The sequence below is a fragment of the Hordeum vulgare genome, chromosome 6H, assembly GCF_904849725.1.
Source record: "Hordeum vulgare subsp. vulgare chromosome 6H, MorexV3_pseudomolecules_assembly, whole genome shotgun sequence".
Lineage (NCBI taxonomy): Eukaryota > Viridiplantae > Streptophyta > Magnoliopsida > Poales > Poaceae > Hordeum > Hordeum vulgare.
In genome coordinates, this window is record NC_058523.1 from 473,937,285 (window position 1) to 473,964,137 (window position 26,853).

Below are 26,853 nucleotides of genomic sequence, written 5' to 3' on the forward strand. Positions count from 1 at the left end.
AAATTCTATGCTTGCAAGATGGAGGAAAACTCATCTGTCAGTGAACATGTGCTCAAAATGTCTGGGTACTCAAACCGTCTAGCTGAGCTGGGGATTGAACTCCCGCAAGAAGCTGTCACTGACAGAATCCTTCAATCACTGCCGCCAAGCTATAAAGGCTTTGTGTTGAACTACAACATGCAAGGGATGAACAAGTCTCCCGGCGAGTTGTTTGCGATGCTGAAAGTCGCAGAGTCTGAACTCCGTAAAGAGCATCAAGTGTTGATGGTGAATAAGACCACTAGTTTCAAGAGAAACAGCAAAGGCAAGAAGGGCAATTCGAAGAAGAGCGGCAAGCCTATTGCCAATCCGACGAAGAAACCCAAAGCTGGACTAAGCCGGAAACGGAGTGTTACTATTGCAAGGGTATGGGTCACTGGAAGCGCAATTGCCCCAAGTATCTGGCAGATAAGAAGGCGGGCAAAGAAAAATCAGGTATATTTGATATACATGTTATTGATGTGTACTTAACCGGCTCTCGTAGTAGTGCCTGGGTATTCGATACCGGTTCTGTTGCTCATATTTGCAACTCGAAACAGGAACTGCGGAATAGGCGAAGGCTGGCGAAAGATGAAGTGACGATGCGCGTAGGAAATGGTTCCAAGGTTGATGCAATCGCCGTCGGTACAGTGTCACTTCAGTTACCGTCAGGATTAGTGATGAACTTAAATCATTGTTATTTAGTGCCTGCGTTGAGCATGAACATTATATCTGGATCTTGTTTATTGCGAGACGGTTACTCTTTTAAGTCAGAGAATAATGGTTGTTCTATTTCTATGAGTAACATCTTTTATGGTCATGCACCAAATGTGAGAGGATTGTTCATATTGAATCTTGATAGCGATACGCATATACGTAACATTGAGACCAAAAGAGTTAGAGTTAACAATGATAGCGCCATATTTTTGTGGCACTGCCGCTTAGGTCATATTGGTGTAAAGCGCATGAAGAAACTCCATGCTGATGGACTTTTGGAGTCACTTGACTTTGATTCACTTGACACGTGCGAACCATGCCTCATGGGCAATATGACTAAGACTCCGTTCTCAGGAACAATGGAGCGTGCAAGTGACTTGTTGGAAATCATGCATACCGATGTGTGTGGTCCGATGACCGTGGAGGCACGCGGCGGATATCGTTATTTTCTCACCTTCACTGACGATTTAAGTAGATATGGTTATGTCTACTTGATGAAGCACAATTCTGAAACATTTGAAAAGTTCAAGCAATTTCAGAGTGAAGTGGAAAATCATCGTGACAAGAAGATCAAGATCCTACGGTCTGATCGTGGGGGTGAATATCTGAGTTTCGAGTTTGGTGCTCACTTAAGACAATGTGGAATTGTTTCACAGTTAACACCGCCTGGAACACCACAGCGTAATGGTGTGTCCGAACGTCGTAATCGTACTCTATTAGAGATGGTGCGATCTATGATGTCTCTTACTGATTTGCCGTTATCATTTTGGGGCTATGCATTAGAAACAGCTGCATTCACTTTAAATAGGGCACCATCAAAATCCGTTGAGACGACACCATACGAACTGTGGTATGGCAAAAGGCCAAAGTTGTCGTTTCTTAAAGTTTGGGGATGTGATACTTATGTCAAAAAGCTTCAGCCTGAAAAGCTGGAACCCAAAGCGGAAAAGTGCGTCTTCATAGGTTACCCAAAAGAGACAGTTGGGTACACCTTCTATCTCAAATCCGAGGGCAAAGTGTTTGTTGCTAAAAACGGAGCTTTTCTCGAGAAGGAGTTTCTCTCGAGAGAATTGAGTGGGAGGAAGATAGAACTTGACGAGGTTGTCGAACCTCTCATCCCTCTGGATGGTGGCGCAGGGCAAGGGGAAACCTCTGTCATTGCGACGCCGGTTGAGGAGGAAGTTAATGATGATGATCATGAAACTCCAGTTCAAGTTTCTGTCGAACCACGCAGGTCGACGAGACCACGTGCTGCTCCAGAGTGGTACGGTAATCCCGTCTTATCAGTCATGTTGTTAGACAACAATGAACCTGCGAATTATGAAGAAGCAATGGTGGGCCCAGATTCCAACAAATGGCTGGAAGCCATGAAGTCCGAGATAGGATCCATGTATGAGAACAAGGCTATTCAGAACAAATGGATCTTTAAGAGGAAGACGGACGCTGACGGCAATGTGACCGTTTATAAAGCTCGACTTGTGGCAAAGGGTTTTTCACAAGTTCAAGGAGTTGACTACGATGAGACATTCTCACCCGTAGCGATGCTTAAGTCCGTCAGAATCATGTTAGCAATAGCTGCATTTTTCGATTATGAAATCTGGCAGATGGATGTCAAAACGGCGTTCCTTAACGGTTTCCTTAAGGAAGAGTTGTATATGATACAACCCGAAGGTTTTGTCAATCCTAAGAATGCTAACAAGGTATGCAAGCTCCAGCGATCCATTTATGGACTGGTGCAAGCATCTCGGAGTTGGAACAAACGCTTTGATGAGGTGATCAAAGCATTTGGGTTTATACAAGTGGTTGAAAATCTTGTATTTACAAGAAAGTGAGTGGGAGCTCTGTGGCGTTTCTAATATTATATGTAGATGACATATTACTGATTGGTAACAACGTAGAGTTTTTAGAGAGCATAAAGGATTACTTGAATAAAAGTTCCTCTATGAAGGACCTAGGAGAAGCTGCTTACATTCTAGGCATTAAGATCTATAGGGATAGATCAAAACGCCTGATAGGACTTTCACAAAGCACATACCTTGATAAAGTTTTGAAAAGGTTCAAAATGGAACAGTCCAAGAAAGGGTTCTTTCCAGTTCTGCAAGGTACGAGATTGAGTAAGACTCAGTGCCCAGCAACTGATGAAGATAGAGAGCATATGCGCTCCGTCCCCTATGCTTCAGCCATAGGTTCTATCATGTATGCGATGCTGTGCACTAGACCGGATGTTAGCCTGGCCATAAGTATGGCAGGTAGGTTCCAGAGTAATCCAGGAGTGGATGACTGGACAACGGTCAAGAATATCCTGAAGTACCTGAAAAGGACTAAGGAGATGTTTCTCGTGTATGGAGGTGACGAAGAGCTCGCCGTAAAAGGTTACGTCGATGCAAGCTTTGACACAGATCCGGACGACTCTAAATCGCAAACCGGATACGTATTTATTCTTAATGGGGGTGCAGTAAGCTGGTGCAGTTCCAAGCAAAGCGTCGTAGCAGATTCTACATGTGAAGCGGAGTACATGGCTGCCTCGGAGGCGGCTAAGGAGGGTGTCTGGATGAAGCGGTTCATGACAGATCTTGGAGTGGTGCCAAGCGCACTGAATCCAATAACCTTGTTCTGTGACAACACTGGTGCCATTGCCTTAGCAAAGGAACCACGGTTTCACAAGAAGACCAGATACATGAAACCTCATCCGCGACTACGTCGAGGGAGAGGACGTAAATATATGCAAAGTGCACACGGATCTGAATGTAGCAGACCCGCTGACTAAACCTCTTCCACGGCCAAAACATGATCAACACCAGAACTGTATGGGTGTTAGATTTATTACAATGTAATTCACATGATGATGTGAGGGCTGGATTATTGACTCTAGTGCAAGTGGGAGACTGTTGGAATTATGCCCTAGAGGCAATAATAAATATAGTTATTATTATAATTCCTGTATCAAGATAATCATTTATTATCCATGCTATAATTGTATTGAATGAAGACTCATTTACATGTGTGGATACATAGACAAAACACCGTCCCTAGCAAGCCTCTAGTTGGCTAGCCAGTTGATCAAAGATAGTCAGTGTCTTCTGATTATGAACAAGGTGTTGTTGCTTGATGACTGGATCACGTCATTAGGAGAATCACGTGATGGACTAGACCCAAACTAATAGACGTAGCATGTTGATCGTGTCATTTTGTTGCTACTGTTTTCTGCGTGTCAAGTATTTATTCCTATGACCATGAGATCATATAACTCACTGACACCGGAGGAATGCTTTGTGTGTATCAAACGTCGCAACGTAACTGGGTGACTATAAAGATGCTCTACAGGTATCTCCGAAGGTGTTAGTTGAGTTAGTATGGATCAAGACTGGGATTTGTCACTTCGTGTGACGGAGAGGTATCTCGGGGCCCACTCGGTAATACAACATCACACACAAGCCTTGCAAGCAATGTAACTTAGTGTAAGTTGCGGGATCTTGTATTACGGAACGAGTAAAGAGACTTGCCGGTAAACGAGATTGAAATAGGTATACGGATACTGACGATCGAATCTCGGGCAAGTAACATACCGAAGGACAAAGGGAATGACATACGGGATTATATGAATCCTTGGCACTGAGGTTCAAACGATAAGATCTTCGTAGAATATGTAGGATCCAATATGGGCATCCAGGTCCCGCTATTGGATATTGACCGAGGAGTCTCTCGGGTCATGTCTACATAGTTCTCGAACCCGCAGGGTCTGCACACTTAAGGTTCGACGTTGTTTTATGCGTATTTGAGTTATATGGTTGGTTACCGAATGTTGTTTGGAGCCCCGGATGAGATCATGGACGTCACGAGGGTTTACGGAATAGTTCGGAAACGAAGATTGATATATAGGATGACATCATTTGATTACGGGAAGGTTTTCGGAGTTACCGGGAATGTACCGGGAATGACGAATGGGTTCCGGGAGTTCACCGGGGGGGGGGGGCAACCCACCCCGGGGAAGCCCATAGGCCTTGAGGGTGGCACACCAGCCCTTAGTGGGCTGGTGGGACAGCCCAAAAGGGCTCTATGCGTCAAGGAGAAAAAATCAAGAGAAAAGAAAAAAAAAGGAGGAGGTGGGAAGGAAGGGAAGGACTCCCTCCCACCAAACCAAGTCCAACTCGGTTTGGGGGGGGGGGAGTCCTCCCCCCTTGGACTCGGCCGACCCCCTTGGGGCTCCTTGAGCCCCAAGGCAAGGTCCCCTCCCTCCCACCTATATATACGGAGGTTTTAGGGCTGATTTGAGATGACTTTTCCACGGCAGCCCGACCACATACCTCCACGGTTTTTCCTCTAGATCGCGTTTCTGCGGAGCTCGGGCGGAGCCCTGCTGAGACAAGGTCATCACCAACCTCCGGAGCGCCGTCACGCTGCCGGAGAACTCTTCTACCTCTTCGTCTCTCTTGCTGGATCAAGAAGGCCGAGATCATCGTCGAGCTGTACGTGTGTTGAACGCGGAGGTGCCGTCCGTTCGGTACTAGATCGTGGGACTGATCACGGGATTGTTCGCGGGGCGGATCGAGGGACGTGAGGACGTTCCACTACATCAACCGCGGTCACTAACACTTCTGCTGTACGATCTACAAGGGTACGTAGATCACTCATCCCCTCTCGTAGATGGACATCACCATGATAGGTCTTCGTGCGCGTAGGAAATTTTTTGTTTCCCATGCGACGTTCCCCAACAGGGACGTCACCGGAGGTGGTCTGGGTCGCCGGCGACGAGGTGCCCGTGGCGGAAGGGTTTCGGGTTGGTGTTGAACTAGGGGCTAGGGGCAGGGATTCGCTCGGGGAAGTTAGGGGAAATGTTCCTGGTGTCAAGGGGAGTGTAATGGGAGGTCGGGCAGCGCAGGAGCCGACGTGTAGCCGGAGATCGACCGGAGCTGCGAGGCGGAGGGGCCTCGGTCGATCTCGAGCACCGGGGCTCTGCGAGCTAGACTAGGTGGCTAGGGAGTGTCTACTGGTTGTGCTGAAGCTGCTTGGAGGGTGCTGGGGAGCCGGGTCGACCTATTTATAGGCCAACGATGGTGACCCGACTCGGGTGCGCCGGTGACTCACCGTGGCGCGCGTGCGAGCACAGTGAGGTGCTGGCCACGAAACCACGGGTTCGGGACGTGGTTTAGGACCTCCTGGTGCAACGGCCGCAGAGGGAAAGCAAGTGGGGTCGAGCCGCAGCGATCGTGCATGCTCGGCCGTGTCGGGCGCGCACGGGCACCCGTCGCCTAAGCTCTTGCGCGAGGGGGAGAGGGTCCCTGGGGTAGCTTTGCACTGAATGGTTGTCGGGGAAGCGTTTGGACATAACTGGGGAGGTTGGGACCGGCCGGAGCGTCGTCCCCTTGCTGGTGGCTCTCTGCAGCGCGCCCAGAGCGCAGTTTTGGCATGCCACGGCATGCTGGCTCGCTCTGGGGCACTTGGGACGTGTCCTTCATGTCCTGAGTGTTGCTGGTAGTGTGCCTAGCCGTTGTGGCTTAGTGGGAGCTCGAGCTGGTCAAGGGAGCAAGGAACACTAGTGTTGCCAGTACTGCCCTGCGGCTTAAATTCGAGTTCTTGTCACTTGTGCTTGGAGTTGGGGAGGGGCTGATTGACTGGGTGCTCAGGGTGTTCTGGTGCTCTATCCCACCATGTTTGGGCCCTTGACATTGGGTAAAACAGTGGCTAGGAGGGTTTTTACCTTCCTGTCAGTAGGTGTTCGACAGTGACTTGGGGTGCTTCCACCCCACTACTGGAAATGAAACTTAACAGGTTTGGTCTTGGGGTAAAAACATGGGGTTCCACCAAATCCGAGCTCCATTGAACAAGTTTGGCTTTGTAAACTTGAAAATGTCTCAAAATGACCAGTACTGTCCTTTACAAAGGGAGTGTGGCCAAACAGAGTCTCACAAATCCCATCTTTGGTGTGGAGTCCTCATTTGGGGTGTCAAACACCTATGCAAAGTTTTAGCTCCATTGGAGGAACTTTGCAATGTAGAGTTGTTCCAACTCTACTCTGGACAGAGAGGGTTTTGGGCTCATTAGGTGCACTTCCCCACCTTGGATCAAGGTGAGATTTTAGGTGAGCACCTCATATGGCTTGGGAGGGCTCCTGCAATTTTATGGGATTTTACTGAGATAATTTCCTTTGGAAACATCTCAAAAAGCTAAAACAGACAGAAATGGTTTTCAGGGTTTTACTCAAATAATATTAGTATAAAATAGGGTATAAAATCTTATATATGGAAAATATATGTCCTTCTGAGCTTCCATAAATTTACTCAGAATTTTCTAAGGCAGGAAAGCAATTTTCCTTGTGGGAATATCATTACTGGCCTTAGAAACAGACATAGATATAAAATAGGAAAATAATATTTTACATCACCAATTAGTGTTTTTAATGAATGAAAATAATATTTGGATCAGATCACCAACTTTGGTTGGAAATGCCACTTGGCTTCATGAGCTAGTAGTGTATCCCAACATGATGAAGGTGATCTTGATATAAAGGAAAAAGGGTTTTTGAAGAGAGCAAAATAATAAGTTTTCATAGGTTTGAGTCATCAAACAAACAAGCATACACTCAAACAAGGGTTCACATTGCACTCACAACATTATTTGAAAAAGTTTTAACAAGCTCTTATTTTTGCAACATAAAATACTTGTGGTGAAAAACAGGGTGTGACAGACCTATCCCTCTTACAAGAATCTCGTCCCCGAGATTCCTAAGCTAAGCACTAAATAGCTCGGGAAGTTCTGATCGGAGATAGTCTTCACGTTCCCATGTGGCTTCTGCTTCGGTATGGTTGCTCCACTGAACCTTGAAAAACTTGATGGTGCGGCTTCTGGTGCAACATTCGGCTTCGTCCAAAATGCGGATTGGTCTCTCGCGGTAGGTAAGATCTGGTTGAAGGTCAATAGCTTGATGATCAATGTCCTTGTAAAGATCGGGACGGTTCGGCACTTGCAAACACTTCCGGAGCTGTGACACGTGGAACACGTTGTGCACACCCGAAAGCTTAGGAGGTAGCTCCAACTGATAAGCTACTTCCCCGCGCCTTACCGTGATCTTGAAGGGTCCAACGAACCTTGGAGCTAGCTTCCCCTTGACGTGGAAACGCTTGGTCCCCTTGAGAGGCGTGACTCACAAGTACACCTGGTCTCCGGGAACAAACTCCACGTTTCTGCGGCGAGGGTCCGCGTAACTCTTCTGCCTTGACTTAGCTGCCTCCAAGTTCTCTCGGACAAGCTGAACCTTGTCCCCTGCTTCCTGCAGTGCTTCTGGTCCAAAGACTAGTCCTTCACCGGTTTCGGACCAATTGAGCGGGGTGCGGCATTTCCGCCCATATAACGCTTCGAATGGGGCCATTTGAAGACTGGACTGGTAGCTGTTGTTGTAAGAAAACTCAGCAAACGACAGGCAGTCTTCCCACTTGGCACCATGGGCCAAAACACAAGCGCGGAGAATGTCCTCAAGTATCTGGTTTACCCTCTCGGTCTGCCCGCCTGTTTGCGGGTGGAAAGCCGTACTGAAGGAGAGTTTGGTTCCGAGCGCTTCTTGGAATTTCTTCCAGAATCTTGAGGTGAATTGCGTGCCGCGGTCGGACACGATCTCTTTTGGAACTCCATGGAGACTTACCACTCGATGAATGTACAGACTGGCCAGCTGGCTGCCATCATAGGTGGTGTTGACAGGGATGAAATGGGCCACCTTGGTCAAATGATCGACTATGACCCAAATGGAGTTATGACCCTTATTCGACCGGGGCAACCCGGTGATGAAGTCCATGCCGACTTTATCCCACTTCCATTCCGGCACTTGAAGAGGTTGTAGCAATCCAGCAGGTAGCTGGTGTTCAGCCTTGACTCGCTGACATACATCGCATTTAGCGACATAGGAGCCGATTTCCCTCTTCATGCCATGCCACCAGAATCGTTCTCGGATGTCTTGGTACATCTTGGTACCACCTGGATGGATTGAGTACGGTGTGTCATGAGCCTCTTGCAGGATCAAGTCCTTAAGTTTGGCCTTGTTAGGTACGCATAAGCGCTTCCCGTACCACAGTACTCCTTGCTCATCAATCGAGAATCCTGGGGCTTTGCCTTCTCGCACCTTCCTCTTGAGGCCTTCGATACTCTTGTGCCCCTTCTGGGCCTCCTTGATGTCGTCTGCCAGAGTAGGCTTGACTTCGAGGTTGGCCAGGTACCCTGGTTCGACTATCTCAAGTCTGAAGCCCTCCATCTCTTCATACAAGACGGGTAACCTTTCCTTGAGCATGACGTTCAAGGAGCCTGCCTTCCGGCTCAAGGCATCGGCTACCATGTTCGCCTTGCCGGGATGGTACTGAATGCTGAGGTCGTAATCCTTGATTAACTCAAGCCATCTCCGCTGTCTCATATTCAACTCCCTTTGAGTGAAGATATATTTCAGACTTTTGTGGTCTGTATATATCTCACATCGCTTTCCCAGAAGGTAATGTCGCCACGTCTTCAGAGCATGCACTACAGCTGCTAGCTCGAGATCATGGGTGGCGTAGTTCTCCTCATGCAATCGCAGTTGTCGTGACAAGTACGCCACGACCCTGCCATCTTGCATCAGGACTCCATCGAGCCCGGTTCCAGAGGCATCACAATATATCATGAATTCCTTGCTGATGTCTGGGGTAGCCAACACCGGGGCGGTAGTTAGCCTCTTCTTCAACTCCTGGAAGCTTGCTTCACACGCCGGTGTCCACTCGAACTTCCGGCCCTTCCTCAAGAGCTGAGTCATAGGTCGGGCGATGCTGGAAAATCCTTCGACAAACTTGCGGTAGTATCCCGCGAGCCCGAGGAAACTCCTAACATCCTTCATGTCCTTTGGTGATTCCCAGTTGGTCACTATAGTAATCTTGGACTGATCTACGGCGAAACCGCGTGCCGTCAGGGTATGACCCAGAAATCCAACTTCGTTCAGCCAGAACTGACATTTGCTGAATTTGGCATAAAGTTGGTGCTCTCGAAGCTTTCCCAGAACTAGCCTCAGATGTTGCTCATGCTCCTCTTCGGACTTGGAGAAGATTAATATGTCATCCATGAACACGACGACAAACTTGTCCAAATATTCCATGAAGACCTTGTTCATGAGGTACATGAAGTAGGCTGGGGCATTAGTCAAACCGAAGGGCATTACAGTGCATTCATATAGACCGTATCGGGTCACGAATGCAGTCTTGGGTATATCTTCAGGTCGGATCTTCAACTGGTAGTATCCCGATCGAAGATCGATCTTGGAAAATACCCTGGCCCCGTTTAACTGGTCAAACAGGTCTTCGATCTTGGGGAGCGGGTACTTGTTCTTAATTGTGACTTCATTAAGAGAACGTATTCGACGCAGAGTCGAATGGTACCATCCTTCTTTGAAACAAATAGAACAGGTGATCCCCAAGGTGACGCACTCGGACGGATGAACCTTTCCTGAGTTGCTCATCGAGCTGTTTCTTCAGCTCTGCCAGCTCTTCGGAACCCATCCTGTAAGGCTTTTTATATATAGGCCTTGATCCGGGCATGAGCTCAATGATGAACTCGATGTCTCGGTCAGGAGGCATTCCGGGTAGCTCATCGGGAAAGACGTCCGGGTATTCACAGACTATAGGCACTTGATCAAGCTCTATCTCGGATAGACTGTTGACTTGAGATGCGTGAGCCGATACTGGCTCGAAGACAAACTTGACCTTGACCCCTTGGTTGCTTATCATGGTAATGGCCCTGTTGGCACAGTCCAAAAGACTCTGGTGCTTGGCCAACCAATCCATGCCAAGGATTACTTCTACACCTTGCGATTTAAGCACAATGAGGTCTGCCAAGAAACTCGTCCCATTGATAACTATCTCGACCCTTCTACACCCTAGGTTGGCCCTCAATACTTCTCCCGAGGTTTGAATTGCCATCTGCCCACGGAGTAAAGTGGGTTTTAAAGCGCACTTCTCCGCAAACCCTTGAGTAACAAAAGAATGCGAGGCACCACAATCAAACAACACTGTTGCTGGAGTTGAGTTGACGAGGAACGTACCCAGAATGCAGTCCGGGTCTTTCTGTGCTTCTTCTGTAGTGATGTGATTGATCCGGCCCCTGCCATTGAACTGTTGGTTGCGGGGGGCCTGGTTCCTTCCTGGTGCACCTTGACCGGGGTTGGGTGCATTGGGACGTGGTGCGTCGGGCTTCTTGTTGGTGCATTGCCTGGAATAGTGCCCAGTCTGACCACACCCAAAGCAGGTGACTTGCCCCGGAGGGTTGGTCTTGACTCCACTGTTGTTCGGCGAGTTGACTGCTGGCTTGGCTTGCTACTGAGGCTGATAATTCTGGCGGTACACCGGATACTTGTACTGCTGCTGGTGAAAGTTGGGCCTTGCAGGTGCTGACTGCCATGGTCTTGGTCTTGCGTTACCGGGTCCTCCACTGCCTATCAGTTTGCGCTTGCGGGTGTCGTCCATCGCACGATGCTTGTCTTCCAGCATAAGCGCCTTGTTAACCAGCTCGCTGAAAGTCTGGCAGTCGCAAACCCCCAGCTGGTATTACAGGGACTGCTGTAACCCTTCCATGAAGCGTTCCACCTTAGCGGCCTCAGTGTTAACATCTTCAGGCGCGTACCTTGACAAGAGGTTAAACTTCTGCAGGTACTCCTTAATAGTTCCACTGCCCTGCCTCAAGGCTCGGAATTCCCGCTTCTTAATGGTCATCAGTCCAGGTGGAATGTGAGCCGCGCGAAATCCTTCCTTGAACATCTCCCAAGTGATGACTTGCCCTGCCCGCATGATCTGGAATCCATCCCACCATGCCTTGGCGGTGCCTCCGAGACAGTGAGAAGCATAAAGGACTTTCTCATGATCATCGGTGCACTTGACCAGCGCAAGGAGATCTTCAATGGTGCAAATCCAGTCATCGGCGTCCAGCGGTTCAGTTGACTCCGTGAATATGGGAGGTGTAGTCCGCATGAACTCAGAAAGAGTAGAGCGACCACCGCCATTCCCATTCCGCGGCGGGTTGTCCACCAGGACTTGAGTCAGCTGCTGGATAACGACATTGCTGGCTTGACGCTCCTCCCGAAGAGCTTGAAGGAACTGAGCCATCGTCAAGTTCTCAGGAGGAGGTGGTGGTAGAAGGTCTCTAGGCTGCTCGTGGTGACCTCCAGCGTGAGCTTCTCCTTCGGTTCCCTGCGGCATCCCTGAGGAGCCGGCGCCCGGGTTGCTGAAGGTGCTGTTGCGGGTTGCGTTCACCATCCCGTCATAGAAACAGACAGGTCAAAATGCCACCTTGCTCGGAAACACAAGGATTCGTTTCTAGTAAGAGGGGGTCCAATACGTGCACGTGCCAAGTTTTCAAAACCAAAGTTTTTGACAAACTGGAAATTGCATTCATAACAACTAGGTGATGTAGTCACTTACAGGCTGCCTACGGCAATAGGTGACTTACATCAAGCACACATACACAAATTAGAAACGGATACACGGATACCCTATGCTCGGGGTACTCCTAATTGTCTACGCTAAAACCTACGCGGCGGACTGCTCGGTCTCAAAGGCGGACTCAACAGGATCCTCATCTTCATCAACATCTTCTTCCTTTATAGGAGTGGAAGAAAGAATCTGCACATCACGGCATCTCTTGGGCGAGGTGGCAAAGATCTCAGTGTACTCTTCTGCTGTCAGGCGGTGACTCCGAAGAGGGACTGCCTGTATGGGTAACACACCACCCCTAGTGGCAATAGCTTCCCTCCCTTCAGGTGCGCCTGCCTTCTTTACTTTGCGGTTCTGCATCTTCTCAGTGTGGAGCAGGCCCTTGACTAGGTGCATCTCTTGGCGAAGCTTGACTGATTCCTTAACCAGGAAGTGTGTCAGGGTGTCCGACGAGAGGCTGAAGTAGGTCTGAAACCTTAATGGCATCCCATCCTCCGTGGCTGGGGTGAGTGTCCAACTCCCATCCACTCCTTCCTTAACGAAAGGTAGGTGATGAGTGACAGGCTCATTAGCCATCTTAGGGAGGATGCCGTGGAGTTACACGAGCGCCTCTCGTGCAGCCGTCTCCACTGCCAACATCAGCTCTCCCATCTGTGGTCCTTCGAAGAACCAACTAGACGGGGAGTCATTAGCCTTCACTATCACGTCCACGTGATATTCCTTGGTGTCGGCGTTGACCCAGTGCTCGTGGTAGAGGAAGATGGGCGTGCGTCGTACGTGGCACTTCTCGAGACAATCCACCAGGAGTAGTGGAAAGCCGGTCTCCAGAAGCGTCTCAGGTATGACAGCCATCTACAAGGCATAGGAGAGAAGTCACAAGGTTGTATGTGCAAAAGTCTTGTGCAAGGCTGGCTTCTAACGTTCTCGGCTAACGTCCATGCTATCTAAGGCTTCCTATAGTCAGGATGGCTCTGATACCAGTTCTGTGGGGACCCCGACTAGCAAGTCGAGTTCGCCGTGCCCAGTGACCCCAAGGATCAATGTTCACTGAACACAGATACTGAATAATAGAGTCTTACATCCAAGTACCGAAATTATTACATCGAACGACCAGAAGGTCGGGTTCAAGAGCGAGGCCTAAGGCCAAATTAAACAGATACATCGAGTAGCGGAAACTCGTAAGGGCTAAGCGGTGCCCATGCCATCAAGCCTACACCGACAGACATTCTGACTTGGAAGCGTCCTAGATCGCAGGTTCGTCTCCGACGGCGTACTCATCGCCAAACTCCGGTCCTTCCATGTCTGGTCAATAATATAACCAGTGGCAAGCCAATGAGTACTTTGAATGTACTCGCAAACAACCCATGATATGAACAATGAAAATGAAAGATAACAGTAACATGCATCTTTAGTGGAATGCAATTTGGTGGAATGATCAGGTATATGCAACAAGTTAAAGAATTACTTTTGAAGAACAGGTTACAGCTATCAACATATCTGACAGGGGTTGAACACATCGGGTTCACCCTATATGCCAAGTCATCGGACTTGTCATAATCTCAAGGTATTAATGAGGGCTAAACCATCCGGGTTTACCCTATATGCCAAGTCATCGAACTTGGTCATATTTTATCATGATTATAACAACACCTTTTTAACACCACACACACACTTTTGGTTTATGCGGAAACACTGGACGTAGTTTAAGCAGCACCACCCAACTGTCCTTGACCGTGGACACGGCTATTCGAATAGTTTACACTCTGCAGAGGTAGTACGCTGGACCCACGAGAAACGGGAAACTTCCGTGTCATCCACGACTCGCGGTATATCACATATACCCGAGGTAAGTACCCGATCATCATCTTTCCCCTGACGATACTAGACAAAGAGGTCCACTCGATTGGTACCCAGCCCACATGTTGTATGTCTTACGAGCACTGACTCTGGACTGTATCAACCATGCAGGGACCAACGGTGTGCCTGGAACTCATAATAATGGCATAGTCGTCCTACCTGGCACGAGCCCATCACGAGAGTCACACCGATCACTCCCGCCACTAGTAATGTGGCTCTTTGCTAGTACCGACCAGAGTAATCAACAAAGCCCCATCCCATAAAGGGGTATCGTGGTCGTACTGGTAAGGTTGGGACGGTCGACACATCATAAATCTAATCCCAGTTCCGAAACCATACTCACACAAAATCACCGGTGCATCAGTTCACCAAAAGTGATCACCAACTCATCATCACCCTCGGGCATTAGTGGCACCCGACGGGGTTTTCATAAACTCTTTGATTTAACTCATCATCATGCTTGTGATAATATGCTCTATCTTTACTTGTCATCATGGTAATAACATGACCCTCACGGGGTAGGGTCAAGCTCAATGCAATGATCTTATAACTTTACTAATCAACATGACAGTAGCATGATCCTCATAGATAGTAGGGTCAGCTCATCATGTTCGTGCTCCGAGGGGCCATGTGAATAACATTACTATCATGCAAGGGCTTCGATGAAGCCTTCGGTACCATCACATCAATGATGAACCGGCATTGTGATCTCATGCAATGAAGGGTAGTTGCTATACTAGCGTGCATCATTTCATATGCTTAAGTCATGGTCAAAGGGCTGCTTGCCTTGGTCAGCTAGGTATCCGGGGTCTTCGAGGTCTTCCGCTCCGGATCCTCCGTCACTCGGTAACTCTACCGTCGAGAAAGAAATAAATAAATACTAGCTCTCACTAAAACAGATCACAAAGTGCTTTTAAAAAATGTTGCAAGGCTTGAATAAATTCAGTTTATTATTTTGGAAAATGTTACCTATAGTTTTATTAGCTAGGCATATTTATTTAAAAGCAAACAAAAGTAAACAAGTGCTTTTTAATATCATTTTATTATATCAAAATAGTTTCTATTTTTGATAAATGTCAACTATTACAGAATCAAATACTACTCATTTTTAGAAAATTACTAGTGGAAGAATCATATTTCTCTACTGGCTAAATCTTTTCATAAAAATCATTTTAGTTACTGGATTAAAACAAAAGGAAAAAAGGCCACGGGAACAGATCCAGCCGACCCAGCCAGCAGGCCTGGCCGCCAGGCGCGCGCGGGCCAGGTTCAAACCTGACCTGCGGGCCCCTGGTGTCAACGTCAGCGGCTGCGTGCGCTGGCTGCCCCAGGACACCGACAGGTGGGCTCCACCTGTCAGGTCCTTCTCCTACCTCCAGCCAGAGAGGTGGAGATGGACGCCGGCGAGCCTGCCGTTGTCCTCAGGCCAATCTAGGAACGGGAATGGGTCCCTCGTGCCTCCGCCTACCTGCTCGTGGTCGGGACGTCACCGGAGGTGGTCTGGGTCGCCGCGAAGAGGTGCCCATGGCGGAAGGGTTTCGGGTTGGTGTTGAACTAGGGGCTAGGGGCAGGGATTCGCTCGGGGAAGTTAGGGGAAATGTTCCTGGTGTCAAGGGGAGTGTAATGGGAGGTCGGGCAGCGTAGGAGCCGACGTGTAGCCGGAGATCGACCGGAGCTGCGAGGCGGAGGGGCCTCGGTCGATCTCGAGCACCGGGGCTCTGCGAGCTCGACTAGGTGGCTAGGGAGTGTCTACTGGTTGTGCTGAAGCTGCTTGGAGGGTGCTGGGGTGCCGGATCGACCTATTTATAGGCCAACGATGGTGACCCGACTCGGGTGCGCCGGTGACTCACCGTGGCGCGCGTGCGAGCACAGTGAGGTGCTGGCCACGAAACCACGGGTTCGGGACGTGGTTTAGGACCTCCTGGTGCAACGGCTGCAGAGGGAAAGCAAGTGGGGTCGAGCCGCAGCGACCGTGCATGCTCGGCAGCGTCGGGCGCGCGCGGGCACGCGTCGCCTAAGCTCTTACGCGAGGGGGAGAGGGTCCCTGGGGTAGCTTTGCACTAAATGGTTGTCGGGGAAGCGTTTGGACATAACTGGGGAGGTTGGGACCATCCGGAGCGTCGTCCCCTTGCTGGTGGCTCTCTGCAGCGCGCCCAGAGCGCAGTTTTGGCATGCCACGGCATGCTGGCTCGCTCTGGGGCACTTGGGACGTGTCCTTCATGTCCTGAGTGTTGCTGGTAGTGTGCCTAGCCGTTGTGGCTTAGTGGGAGCTCGAGCTGGTCAAGGGAGCAAGGAACACTAGTGTTGCCAGTACTGCCCTGCGGCTTAAATTCGAGTTCTTGTCACTTGTGCTTGGAGTTGGGGAGGGGCTGATTGACTGGGTGCTCAGGGTGTTCTGGTGCTCTACCCCACCAAGTTTGGGCCCTTGACATTGGGTAAAATAGTGCCTAGGAGGGTTTTTACCTTCCTGTCAATAGGTGTTCGACAGTGACTGGGGTGCTTCCACCCCACTACTGGAAATGAAACTTAATAGGTTTGGTCTTGGGGTAAAAACATGGGGTTCCACCAAATCTGAGCTCCATTGAATAAGTTTGGCTTTGTAAACTTGAAAATGTCTCAAAATGACCAGTATTGTCCTTTACAAAGGGAGTGTGGCCAAACAGAGTCTCACAAATCCCATCTTTGGTGTGGAGTCCTCATTTGGGGTGCCAAACACCTGTGCAAAGTTTCAGCTCCATTGAAGGAACTTTGCAATGTAGAGTTGTTCCAACTCTACTCTGGACAGAGAGGGTTTTGGGCTCATTAGGTGGACTTCCCCACCTTGGATCAAGGTGAGATTTTAGGTGAGCACCTAATATGGCTTGGGAGGGCTCCTGCAATTTTATGGGATTTTAGTGAGATAATTTCCTTTGGAAACATCTCAAAAAGCTAAAACAGACAGAAATGGTTTTCAGGGTTTTACTCAAATAATATTAATATAAAATAGGGTATAAAATCTTATAGATGGAAAATATATGTCCTTCTGAGCTTCCATAAATTTACTCAGAATTTTCTAAGGCAGGAAAGCAATTTTCCTTGTGGGAATATCATTACTGTCCTTAGAAACAGACATAGATATAAAATAGGAAAATAATATTTTAAATCACCAATTAGTGTTTTTAATGAATGAAAATAATATTTGGATCAGATCACCAACTTTGGTTGGAAATGCCACTTGGCTTCATGAGCTAGTAGTGTATCCCAACATGATGAAGGTGATCTTGATATAAAGGAAAAAGGGTTTTTGAAGAGAGCAAAATAATAAGTTTTCATAGGTTTGAGTCATCAAACAAACAAGCATACACTCAAACAAGGGTTCACATTGCACTCACAACATTATTTGAAAAAGTTTTAACAAGCTCTGATTTTTGCAACATAAAATACTTTAGGTGAAAAACAGGGTGTGACAGGTGATGGAGATCAAGAAGCACATGATGATGGCCATATCATGTCACTTATGAATTGCATGTGATGTTAATCTTTTATGCACCTTATCTTGCTTAGAACGACGGTAGCATTATGAGGTGATCTCTCACTAAAATTTCAAGACGAAATTGTGTTCTCCCCGGCTGTGCACCGTTGCGACAGTTCTTCGTTTTGAGACACCACGTGATGATCTGGTGTGATAGACTCAACGTTCACATACAACGGGTGCAAAACAGTTGCACACGCGGAACACTCGGGTTAAGCTTGACGATCCTAGCATGTGCATACATGGCCTCGAAACACATGAGATCGAAAGGTCGAGCATGAATCGTATAGTTGATATGATTAGCATAGAAATGCTTACCACTGAAACTATTCTCGACTCACGTGATGATCGGACTTGAGATAGTGGATTTGGATCATGTACCACTCAAATGACTAGAGAGATGTACTTTTTGAGTGGGAGTTCTTAAGTAATATGATTAATTGAACTAATTGTCATGAATATAGTCTAATGGTCTTTGCGAATTACGATGTAGCTTGCGCTATAGCTCCACTGTTTTTATATGTTCCTAGAGAAAATTTAGTTGAAAGTTGATAGTAGCAAACTTTGCAGACTGAGTCTGTAAAGCCGAGGATTATCCTCGTTGCTGCGCAGAAGGCTTATGTCCTTAATGCACCACTCGGTGTGCTGCACCTCGAGCGTCGTCTGTAGATGTTGTGAACATCCGACATACACGTTTCTGATGACTACACGATAGTTCAGTACAAAATACTTAATGGCTTAGAAGCAAGGCGCCGAAGACGTTTTGAAGCGTCACGGAACATAAGAGATGTTCTAAAGAGATGAAATTGTGATTTCATGCTTGTGCCCTTGTTAATAGGTATGAGACCTCCGACAAGATTCTTTGTCCACGAAGTAGAGGAGAAAAGCTCAATCATTGAGCGTGTGCTCAGATTATCTGAGTACGACAATCGCTTGAATCAAGTGGGAGTTGATCTTCCAGATAAGATAGTGATGGTTATCCAAAGTCACTGCCACCAAGCTGTGAGAGCTTCGTGATGAACTATAACATATCAAGGATAGATACAATGATCCTTGAGTGATTCGCGATGTTTGACACTGCGAAAGTAGAAATCAAGAAGGAGCATCAATAGTTGATGGTTAGTAAAACCACTAAGTTTCGATAAAGGCAAGGGCTAGAAGGGATACTTCGTGAAACGGCCAAGCAGTTGCTACACTAATGAAGAGACCCCAGATTAAACCCAAGCCCGGGACTAAGTGCTTCTGTTATGAGGGGAACGGTCACTGAGGCGGAGCAACTCTAGATACTTGGTAGATAAGAAGGCTGGCAAAAGTCGAAAGAAGTATATTTGATATACATGATGTTGATGTGTACTTTACTAGTACTCCTAGTAGCACGAGGGTATTGGAAACCGGTTCGGTTTCTAAGTGATTAGTAACACGAAATGAAAGCTACGACATAAATGGAGACTAGCTAAAGGCGAGGTGACGATACGTGTTGTAAGTGTTTCCAAGGTTGATATGATCAAACGTCGCACACTCCCTCTACCATCGGGATTGGTGTTAAACCTAAATAATTGTTATTTGGTGCTTGCGTTAAGCATGAACATGATTGGATCGTGTTTATTGCAATACGATTATTCATTTAAAGAGAATAATGGTTACTCTATTTGCTTGAATAATCACCTTCAATGGTTTATTGAGTCTCGATCGTAGTGTTACACATGTTCATGATATTGGTGCCAAAAGATACGAGGTAATGATGATAGTACCACTTACTTGTGGCACTGCCGCTTGAGTCATGTTGGTATAAATTGCATGAAGAGGCTCCATGCTGATGGATCTTTATACTCACTTGATTTTGAATCACTAGTGACATGCAAATCATACCACATGAGCAAGGCCTTGTTTTCATTGAGATGAAACAAGATAGTAACTTGTTGGAAGTGATACATTTTGATGTATGCAGTCCAATGGGTGCTGAGGCACGCAGTGGATATCCTTATGTTCTTACTTCAATGACGATTTGAGCAGATACAAGAGTATTTACTTAATGAATCACAAGTCTGAAATATTGAAAGGTTCAATTCTGTTTCAGGAGTGAAGTTCGTTGTAACAAGAGGATAAACTGTCTACGATATGATCATAGAAATGAATATCTGAGTTACGAATTTTGGTACGCAGTTAAGACAATGTGGAAATTGTTTCGCAGTTAATGCCACCTGGAACATCATAGTGTGATGATGTGTTTGTACGTCATAGCCATGCACTATTTGGTATGGTGCATTCTATGATGTCTCTTATCGAATTACCACTATCGTTTATGGGTTATGCATTACAGACAACCGCATTCACTTTAAATAGGGCACCGCGTATTTCCGCTGAGATGACACAGTATAGAATGAGGTTTAGAGAAATCTAAACTGTCGTTTCTTGAAAGTTTGGGGCTTCGACACTTATGTGAAAAAGTTTCAGTCTGATAAGCTCGAACCCAAAGCGGATAAATGCATCTTCATAGGATATCCAAAACAGTTGGGTACATCTCCTATCTCAGATCCGAAAGCAAAGTGTTTGTTTCTAGAAACGGATGCTTTCTCGAGGAAAGGTTTCTCTCAAAAGAATTGAGTGGGAGGGTGGTAGAACTTGATGAGCTTATTGAACCATCACTTCAACCAGTGTGTAGCAGGGCGTAGGAAGTTGTTCCTGTGGCGCCTACACCAATTGAAGTGAAAGCTGATGATGGTGATCATCGAGCATCTGATCAAGTTACTACAAGCCTCGTAGGTTGACAAGGTCGCGTACTACTGTAGAGTGGTACGGTAACCCTGTCTTGGAGGTCATGTTGTTGAGCAACAGTGAACCTACGAGTTATGGAGAAAGCAATGGTGGTCCCGGATTCCGACAAATGGCTGGAAGCCATGAAATCCGAGAGAGGATCCATGTATGAAAACAAAGTGTAGACTTTGGAAGAACTACTTGATGGTCATAGGACTGTTGAATAAAGATGGATCTTTAAAAGGAAGACAGACGATGATGGTGATAAGTCACTGTTAAGAAAAGCTCGACTTATCGCAAAGATGTTTCCGACAAGATCAAACAGTTGACTATGATGAGACTTTCTCACTCGTAGCGATGCTAAAAGTCTGTTAGAATTATGTTAGTAGTTGCTGCATTATATATGAAATATTGCACATAGGATGTCAAAACATTGTTTCCTCGACGGTTTCCTTGAGCAAACATTATATGTGATACAACCAGGAGGTTTTGTCGATCCTAAAGATACTAGCAAGTATGCAAGCTCCAGCGATCCTTCAATGGACTGGTGCAAGCATCTCGGAGTTGGAATATACACTTTGATGAGATGATCAAAGATTTTGGGTTTGTACAAGGTTTATGAGAAATTTGTATTTCCAAAGAAGTGAGTGGGAGCACTATAGAATTTTTGATAAGTATACGTGGTTGACATATTGTGGATCAGAAGTAATGTAGAATTTCTGTAAAGCATACAAGGTTGTTTGAAAGGAGTTTTCAATGGAATACCTGGATTGCGCTACTTGAACATTGAGCATCAAAGATCTATGGAGATAGATCGAAAGCGCTTAATAGAAGTTTCAACAAGATGCATGCCTTGACAAGTTTTTGAAGGAGTTCAAAATAGATCAGCAAAGAAGGAGTTCTTGGTTGCGTTGTGAGGTGTGAATTTGAGTAAGACTCAAAACCCGACCCCGACAGAATAAAGAGAATAGATGAAGGTCGTCTTCTATGCCTTGGCCGTAGAATCTGAAGTATGCCATGCTGGGTACCGCACCTGATGTGTGCCTTGACTCAAAGTCTGTTGAGAGGTACAGAGAGTAATCCATGATTGAATCACTAGCAGCGGTCAAAATTTATCCTTAGTAACTTATGGACTAAGGAATTTTTCTCGATTATGGAGGTGGTTAAAGAGTTCGTCGTAAAGGGTTACGTCGATGCAAGCTTTGACACTAATCCGAATAACTATTTGTAGTGAAACGGATTCGTATAGTAGAGTAGATATTTAGAGTATTTCCGAATAGCACATAGTAGCAGCATCTATAAGATGACATAAAGATTTGTAAAGAACACACGGATCTGAAAGTTTCAGAACCGTTGACTAAAACCTCTCTCACGAGCAAGACGTGATCAGACCCCATAACTATATGGGTGTTGGATTCGTTGGAATCACATGGTGATGTGAACTAGATTATTGACTCTAGTGCAAGTGGGAGACTGTTGGAAATATGCCCTAGAGGCAATAATAAATCAGATATTATTATATTTCTTTTTTCATGATAATCGTTTATTATCCATGCTATAATTGTATTGATTGGAAACACAGCGCATGTGTGGATACATAGACAAAACACTATCCCTAGTAAGCCTCTAGTTGACTAGCTCGTTGATTAAAGATGGTCAAGGTTTCCTGACCATAGGCAAGTGTTGTCACTTGATAACGGGATCACATCATTAAGAGAATCATGTGATGGACTAGACCCAAACTAATAGACATAGCATGTTGATCGTGTCATTTTGTTGCTACTGTTTTATGCGGGTCAAGTATTTGTTCCTATGACCATGAGATCATATAACTCACTGACACCGGAGGAATGCTTTGTGTGTATCAAACGTCGCAACGTAACTGGGTGACTATAAAGATGCTCTACAGGTATCTCCGAAGGTGTTCGTTGAGTTAGTATGGATCGAGACTGGGATTTTTCACTCCGTATGACGGAGAGGTATCTCGGGGCCCACTCGGTAATACAACATCACACACAAGCCTTGCAAGCAATGTGACTTAGTGTAAGTTGCGGGATCTTGTACTACGGAACGAGTAAAGAGACTTGCGAGTAAACGAGATTGAAATAGGTATGCGGATACCGACGATCGAATCTTGGGGAAGTAACATACCGAAGGACAAAGGGAATGACATACGGGATTATATGAATCCTTGGCACTGAGGTTCAAACGATAAGATCTTCGTAGAATATGTAGGATCCAATATGGGCATCCAGGTCCCGCTATTGGATATTGACCGAGGAGTCACTCGGGTCATGTCTACATAGTTCTCGAACCCGCAGGGTCTGCACACTTAAGGTTCGACGTTGTTTTATGCGTATTTGAGTTATATGGTTGGTTACCGAATGTTGTTAGGAGTCCCGGATGAGATCACGGACGTCACGAGGGTTTCCGGAATGGTCCGGAAACGAAGATTGTTATATAGGATGACCTCATTTGGTTACCGGAAGGTTTTCGTGCATTACCGGAAAAGTTTCGGGCTCATCGGTAGTGTACTGGGAGTGCCGGGAGGGGTGCCGGGGACCATTAGGAGGGGCGTCACGCCCCAAGGGGTCTCGTGGGCTATAGGAAGAGATAAACCAGCCCCTAGTGGGCTGGAATAAGTTGCCACTAAGGCCCATAAGGTTTGAGAAGGAAAAAACACAAGGTGGAAAGAGTTTCCAAGTAGGATTGGAGTAGGACTCCTCCACCTCCAATTTGGGCCTAACCTTTAGGTTTTGAGGCTGCCTCCTCCCCTCCCTCCCTCCTATATATAGTGGGGTTTTAGGGCTGATTTGAGACAACTTTTGCCACGGCAGCCCGACCACATACCTCCACGGTTTTACCTCTAGATCGTGTTTCTACAGAGCTCGGGCGGAGCCCTGCTGAGGTTAGATCACCACCAACCTCCGGAGCGCCGTCACGCTGCCGGAGAACTCATCTACCTCTCCGTCTCTCTTGCTGGATCAAGAAGGCCGAGATCATCGTCGAGCTGTACGTGTGCTGAACGCGGAGGTGTCATCCGTTCGGCACTAGATCGGAGCGGATCGTGGGACGGATCGCGGGACGGTTCGTGGGACGGTTCGCGGGGCAGATCGAGGGACGTGAGGACGTTCCACTACATCAACCGCGTTTCTTAACGCTTCTGCTGTGCGATCTACAAGGGTACGTAGATCGGAGATCCCCTCTCGGAGATGGACATCACCATGATAGGTCTTCGTGCGCGTAGGAAATTTTTTGTTTCCCATGCGGCGTTCCCCAACACCATCTTGGGATAGATGGTGCGGATAAGTCACTGAAAGATGATAAAGTAAGGTGAACGCCAGATGGATGCCTGGTTAAGATCCTTCATGCGTTCATCCGCATCTAGCTCACGGAGTGGTTTGAGGAGATACCCACACGCCTCAATGGACTTAGGTGCATGGTTAGGATCATTCGTATGTATTTTGAAGCCGGAGTTGGGGAAACCAAGTGCGGCAACAAACGTATCATAAGAAGCTGTGAAGCGAACGTCAGAGGTGATCCAGCTATCAGTGTGGTTTGGAGCAAAGAAGCATGTGGCATAGAACTGGTGAATGGCAGCAGCGTTAAAATCGCGATGAAAAGCAAACGGGGCGGCAAGCCCCGATGCCTCAGTAAGCTCAATGGCATCCGGGTATTTCGCCGGGTGCATGCGAATATGCTCAAGATCTATGAAGTGATGAACAGAGAGAACCTTAGGAACTATGACTGTAGTAAAAATTTCCGCCTGGACGTGTGTGCGGAAACGTGAGTCCGTAGAGTCACGTACGACAGAGAATTGATCAATGTCGCGGCGGAAAGTGAGGTATGAAGACTTGGCAAGTGTGGTGAAGTACGCGACTTCACGACCTAAGGTAGAAGGGGGTTCAAGTGAGATGCGACGAGCTTCACCTGCGGGCTGAGCAGGAGGAGGTGGTGGCATATAGGACCCCCTGCGAGTCCCGGGCTTTGGCATGGACCTCCGATCGGCGGGCTGGTCAGCAAGGTCCTCGGCGGCAAGCTCATCCTCGAAGTCACAGCCATCACCATCAGACGACGAGGGGAGCTGTGGAGACGGAGGACGCCGGACAGTCCGTTTGAAGGGACGACGTTGCCCTTCCGAGTCCGACCCCGTGCCAGTAGGGGCACGAGCGGATGAGCCAGCAACGTCCTTCCGGACGGCGTGCTTAACCTTGGGCATGGTGCACAACAACCTACATGGATGGAAACCCCAAATGAGGAACGAACATGGTCAAACCTTACGAACGAACACGTGGACTTTGGAGAGAGGGAACCAAACGCGAGGGGAACGGAGGAGATACCTGTAGACGGATCCCGCGGAGGAAGAAGAGGAAGAAGAGAAGGATCCGCGGAGGAGATCAGGCAGATCTCGGGAGTGGCGGCGCGGGCGAGCGCTCCTGGAGCTGGCGGCGGCGGCTGCAGGGGAAAAAGGGGGCGCGTGAGGGCTAGGGAAAAGCTCAGCCCCGCGCCCAGCTATTTATAGGCCCCGATGTGTCGGACGTCCAGAGAGGATTTTGCCGTCGGACGACCGACACTGGTCGGACGTCTGGAATGAGGTTAGGCGCCGAACGTCCGAGACACGTCGGACGACCGAGAGAGAGGAGGAGGCAGAGGCTGATTCTGGAATTTTTGATGATGAGGTGATACTAAGTATTCTCGCATGTGTAGCAGCCAAAGGGACCTCTCAACTAACATATTTTGGACATGGTCTGATGTAAGTCTTTTAATACGATTACTACGATAAATGTGGGTCCAAAATACGTCAAACGCATGAGTGCATAGAATCATGCACAAGTTATCCTCTTATAAGAGCAAGGCACATGACACAAGGGTCATGGCACAAATTTATCTCATTCATATGACCATGAAGAGCTAAGAGAACACCAACACTAAGCATTTCATCAATGTGATTGACAAGGACATGCAGGAAATTACAAAGTGGAAAAAGTATTATGTTCATGCCATGATGCAACCTACACAATGTTGACTCTAATATTGTACATGCATGAAGTAAATACTTGTTACCGGAAAAGCATTGGTATGGCGTAGAAGTAGCCGAGTCCTGTCTTGACTCTACTTTCTTCGTGACTAGCACCATCCTTTTCTGAGAATAAGTCAAGATAGCAATGCTTCTCCAAAGTATCTAAACCACCAATTAAGCACAATATGGTCCCCAAACTTATTGGGTCTGAAGTAGTTAGTCCAACTACAATATATATATATATATATATATATATATATATATATAGGGTAAGATCACTCAATTATGTGCATATAGATATAAGTTTTACTTTCAAGCACACCCTAACCTTTTTAATGGATACGTCTAATTTACCATATACATATATTGGATCAAAGATACGATAGACACGGCATGTGCATCTACACATAGTAGATATGCCTACACAATCCTATCAAAATCCAAGGATATACAATTTGGACAAATGAACACATAATTTTCTATTACAGAACATTCATGTCATCCAAAATGGATCAGGGTGACAAATCAACACATGGTAGCACCCCAAGTTCAACACATGAACTGGTCAAGGCATCAAGCCATGTAATGCATGCATTTTGCACAACCTTACATGCATGTCTCACCCCAGTAGATTTATAAGTGTAGGTAATATGATTATAACTCCCACAACATTATGAAATAAGAAGTGTGAGCCCTACCGGGAGACACATGAATTTCTCGGCATGTTATGTAGGTCAAATGAAGATAGAGCCTAAATAAAATGACCATGAAAAACACTACCAAGCCAGAGATACCATGTGTGAGAGAACACAATGACATTTAGAGTTATCAGTGGTGGTAGGTGCCAAACGAGCACAAGAATCGTTTTATACTCACACAAGTGTGATATGGGAGTTCAACCATAAGCATAATGTTTAGATGACATACGTTAACATCCCAATTAGTTAGATAATAGTGTGGAGGATGACACACCACACAGTTATAGGATAACCACATGTGGTGGATTCTGAGTGGCATACATCGGATGTTTTGTCTTACCAGGGGATGTGACATGCACAAAGCATATCATCCTCACATAATGTGATAATCCATGTATTTATCATACAAGGCAATCAATCATCCAACTAAGGTGATAAGTGGATGCCAATTTAAACTTCGGATGGCCTTGACATCAAACTAATTGATTGGATAATCTTGCACCGAATACTACATGGAGTCCAACACATATGTACACATTTTGGGTTAGTGGTGTGCGTAGAGCAGAACACTCCCCCTTAATGTGATGAGCTATTAACGTCGCAAAAGACCCACACAACGGTGCAACTAGGATGCAAGTAATGATCAGGACTACACACAACTATATGACATACATAACGACCTACACATGATAGATAACGTATAACAATCATACTAGTAGACGCAACATGTCAAAGTACATGCTAGGAACCAAACCTAAACATGAGAGGGAGTGGGGTAGGCAACTTTCAATGTAAACAATTTAAGTACAAGTCACCGCAAAGAGGCACATTGGATATGGGATATGGGCT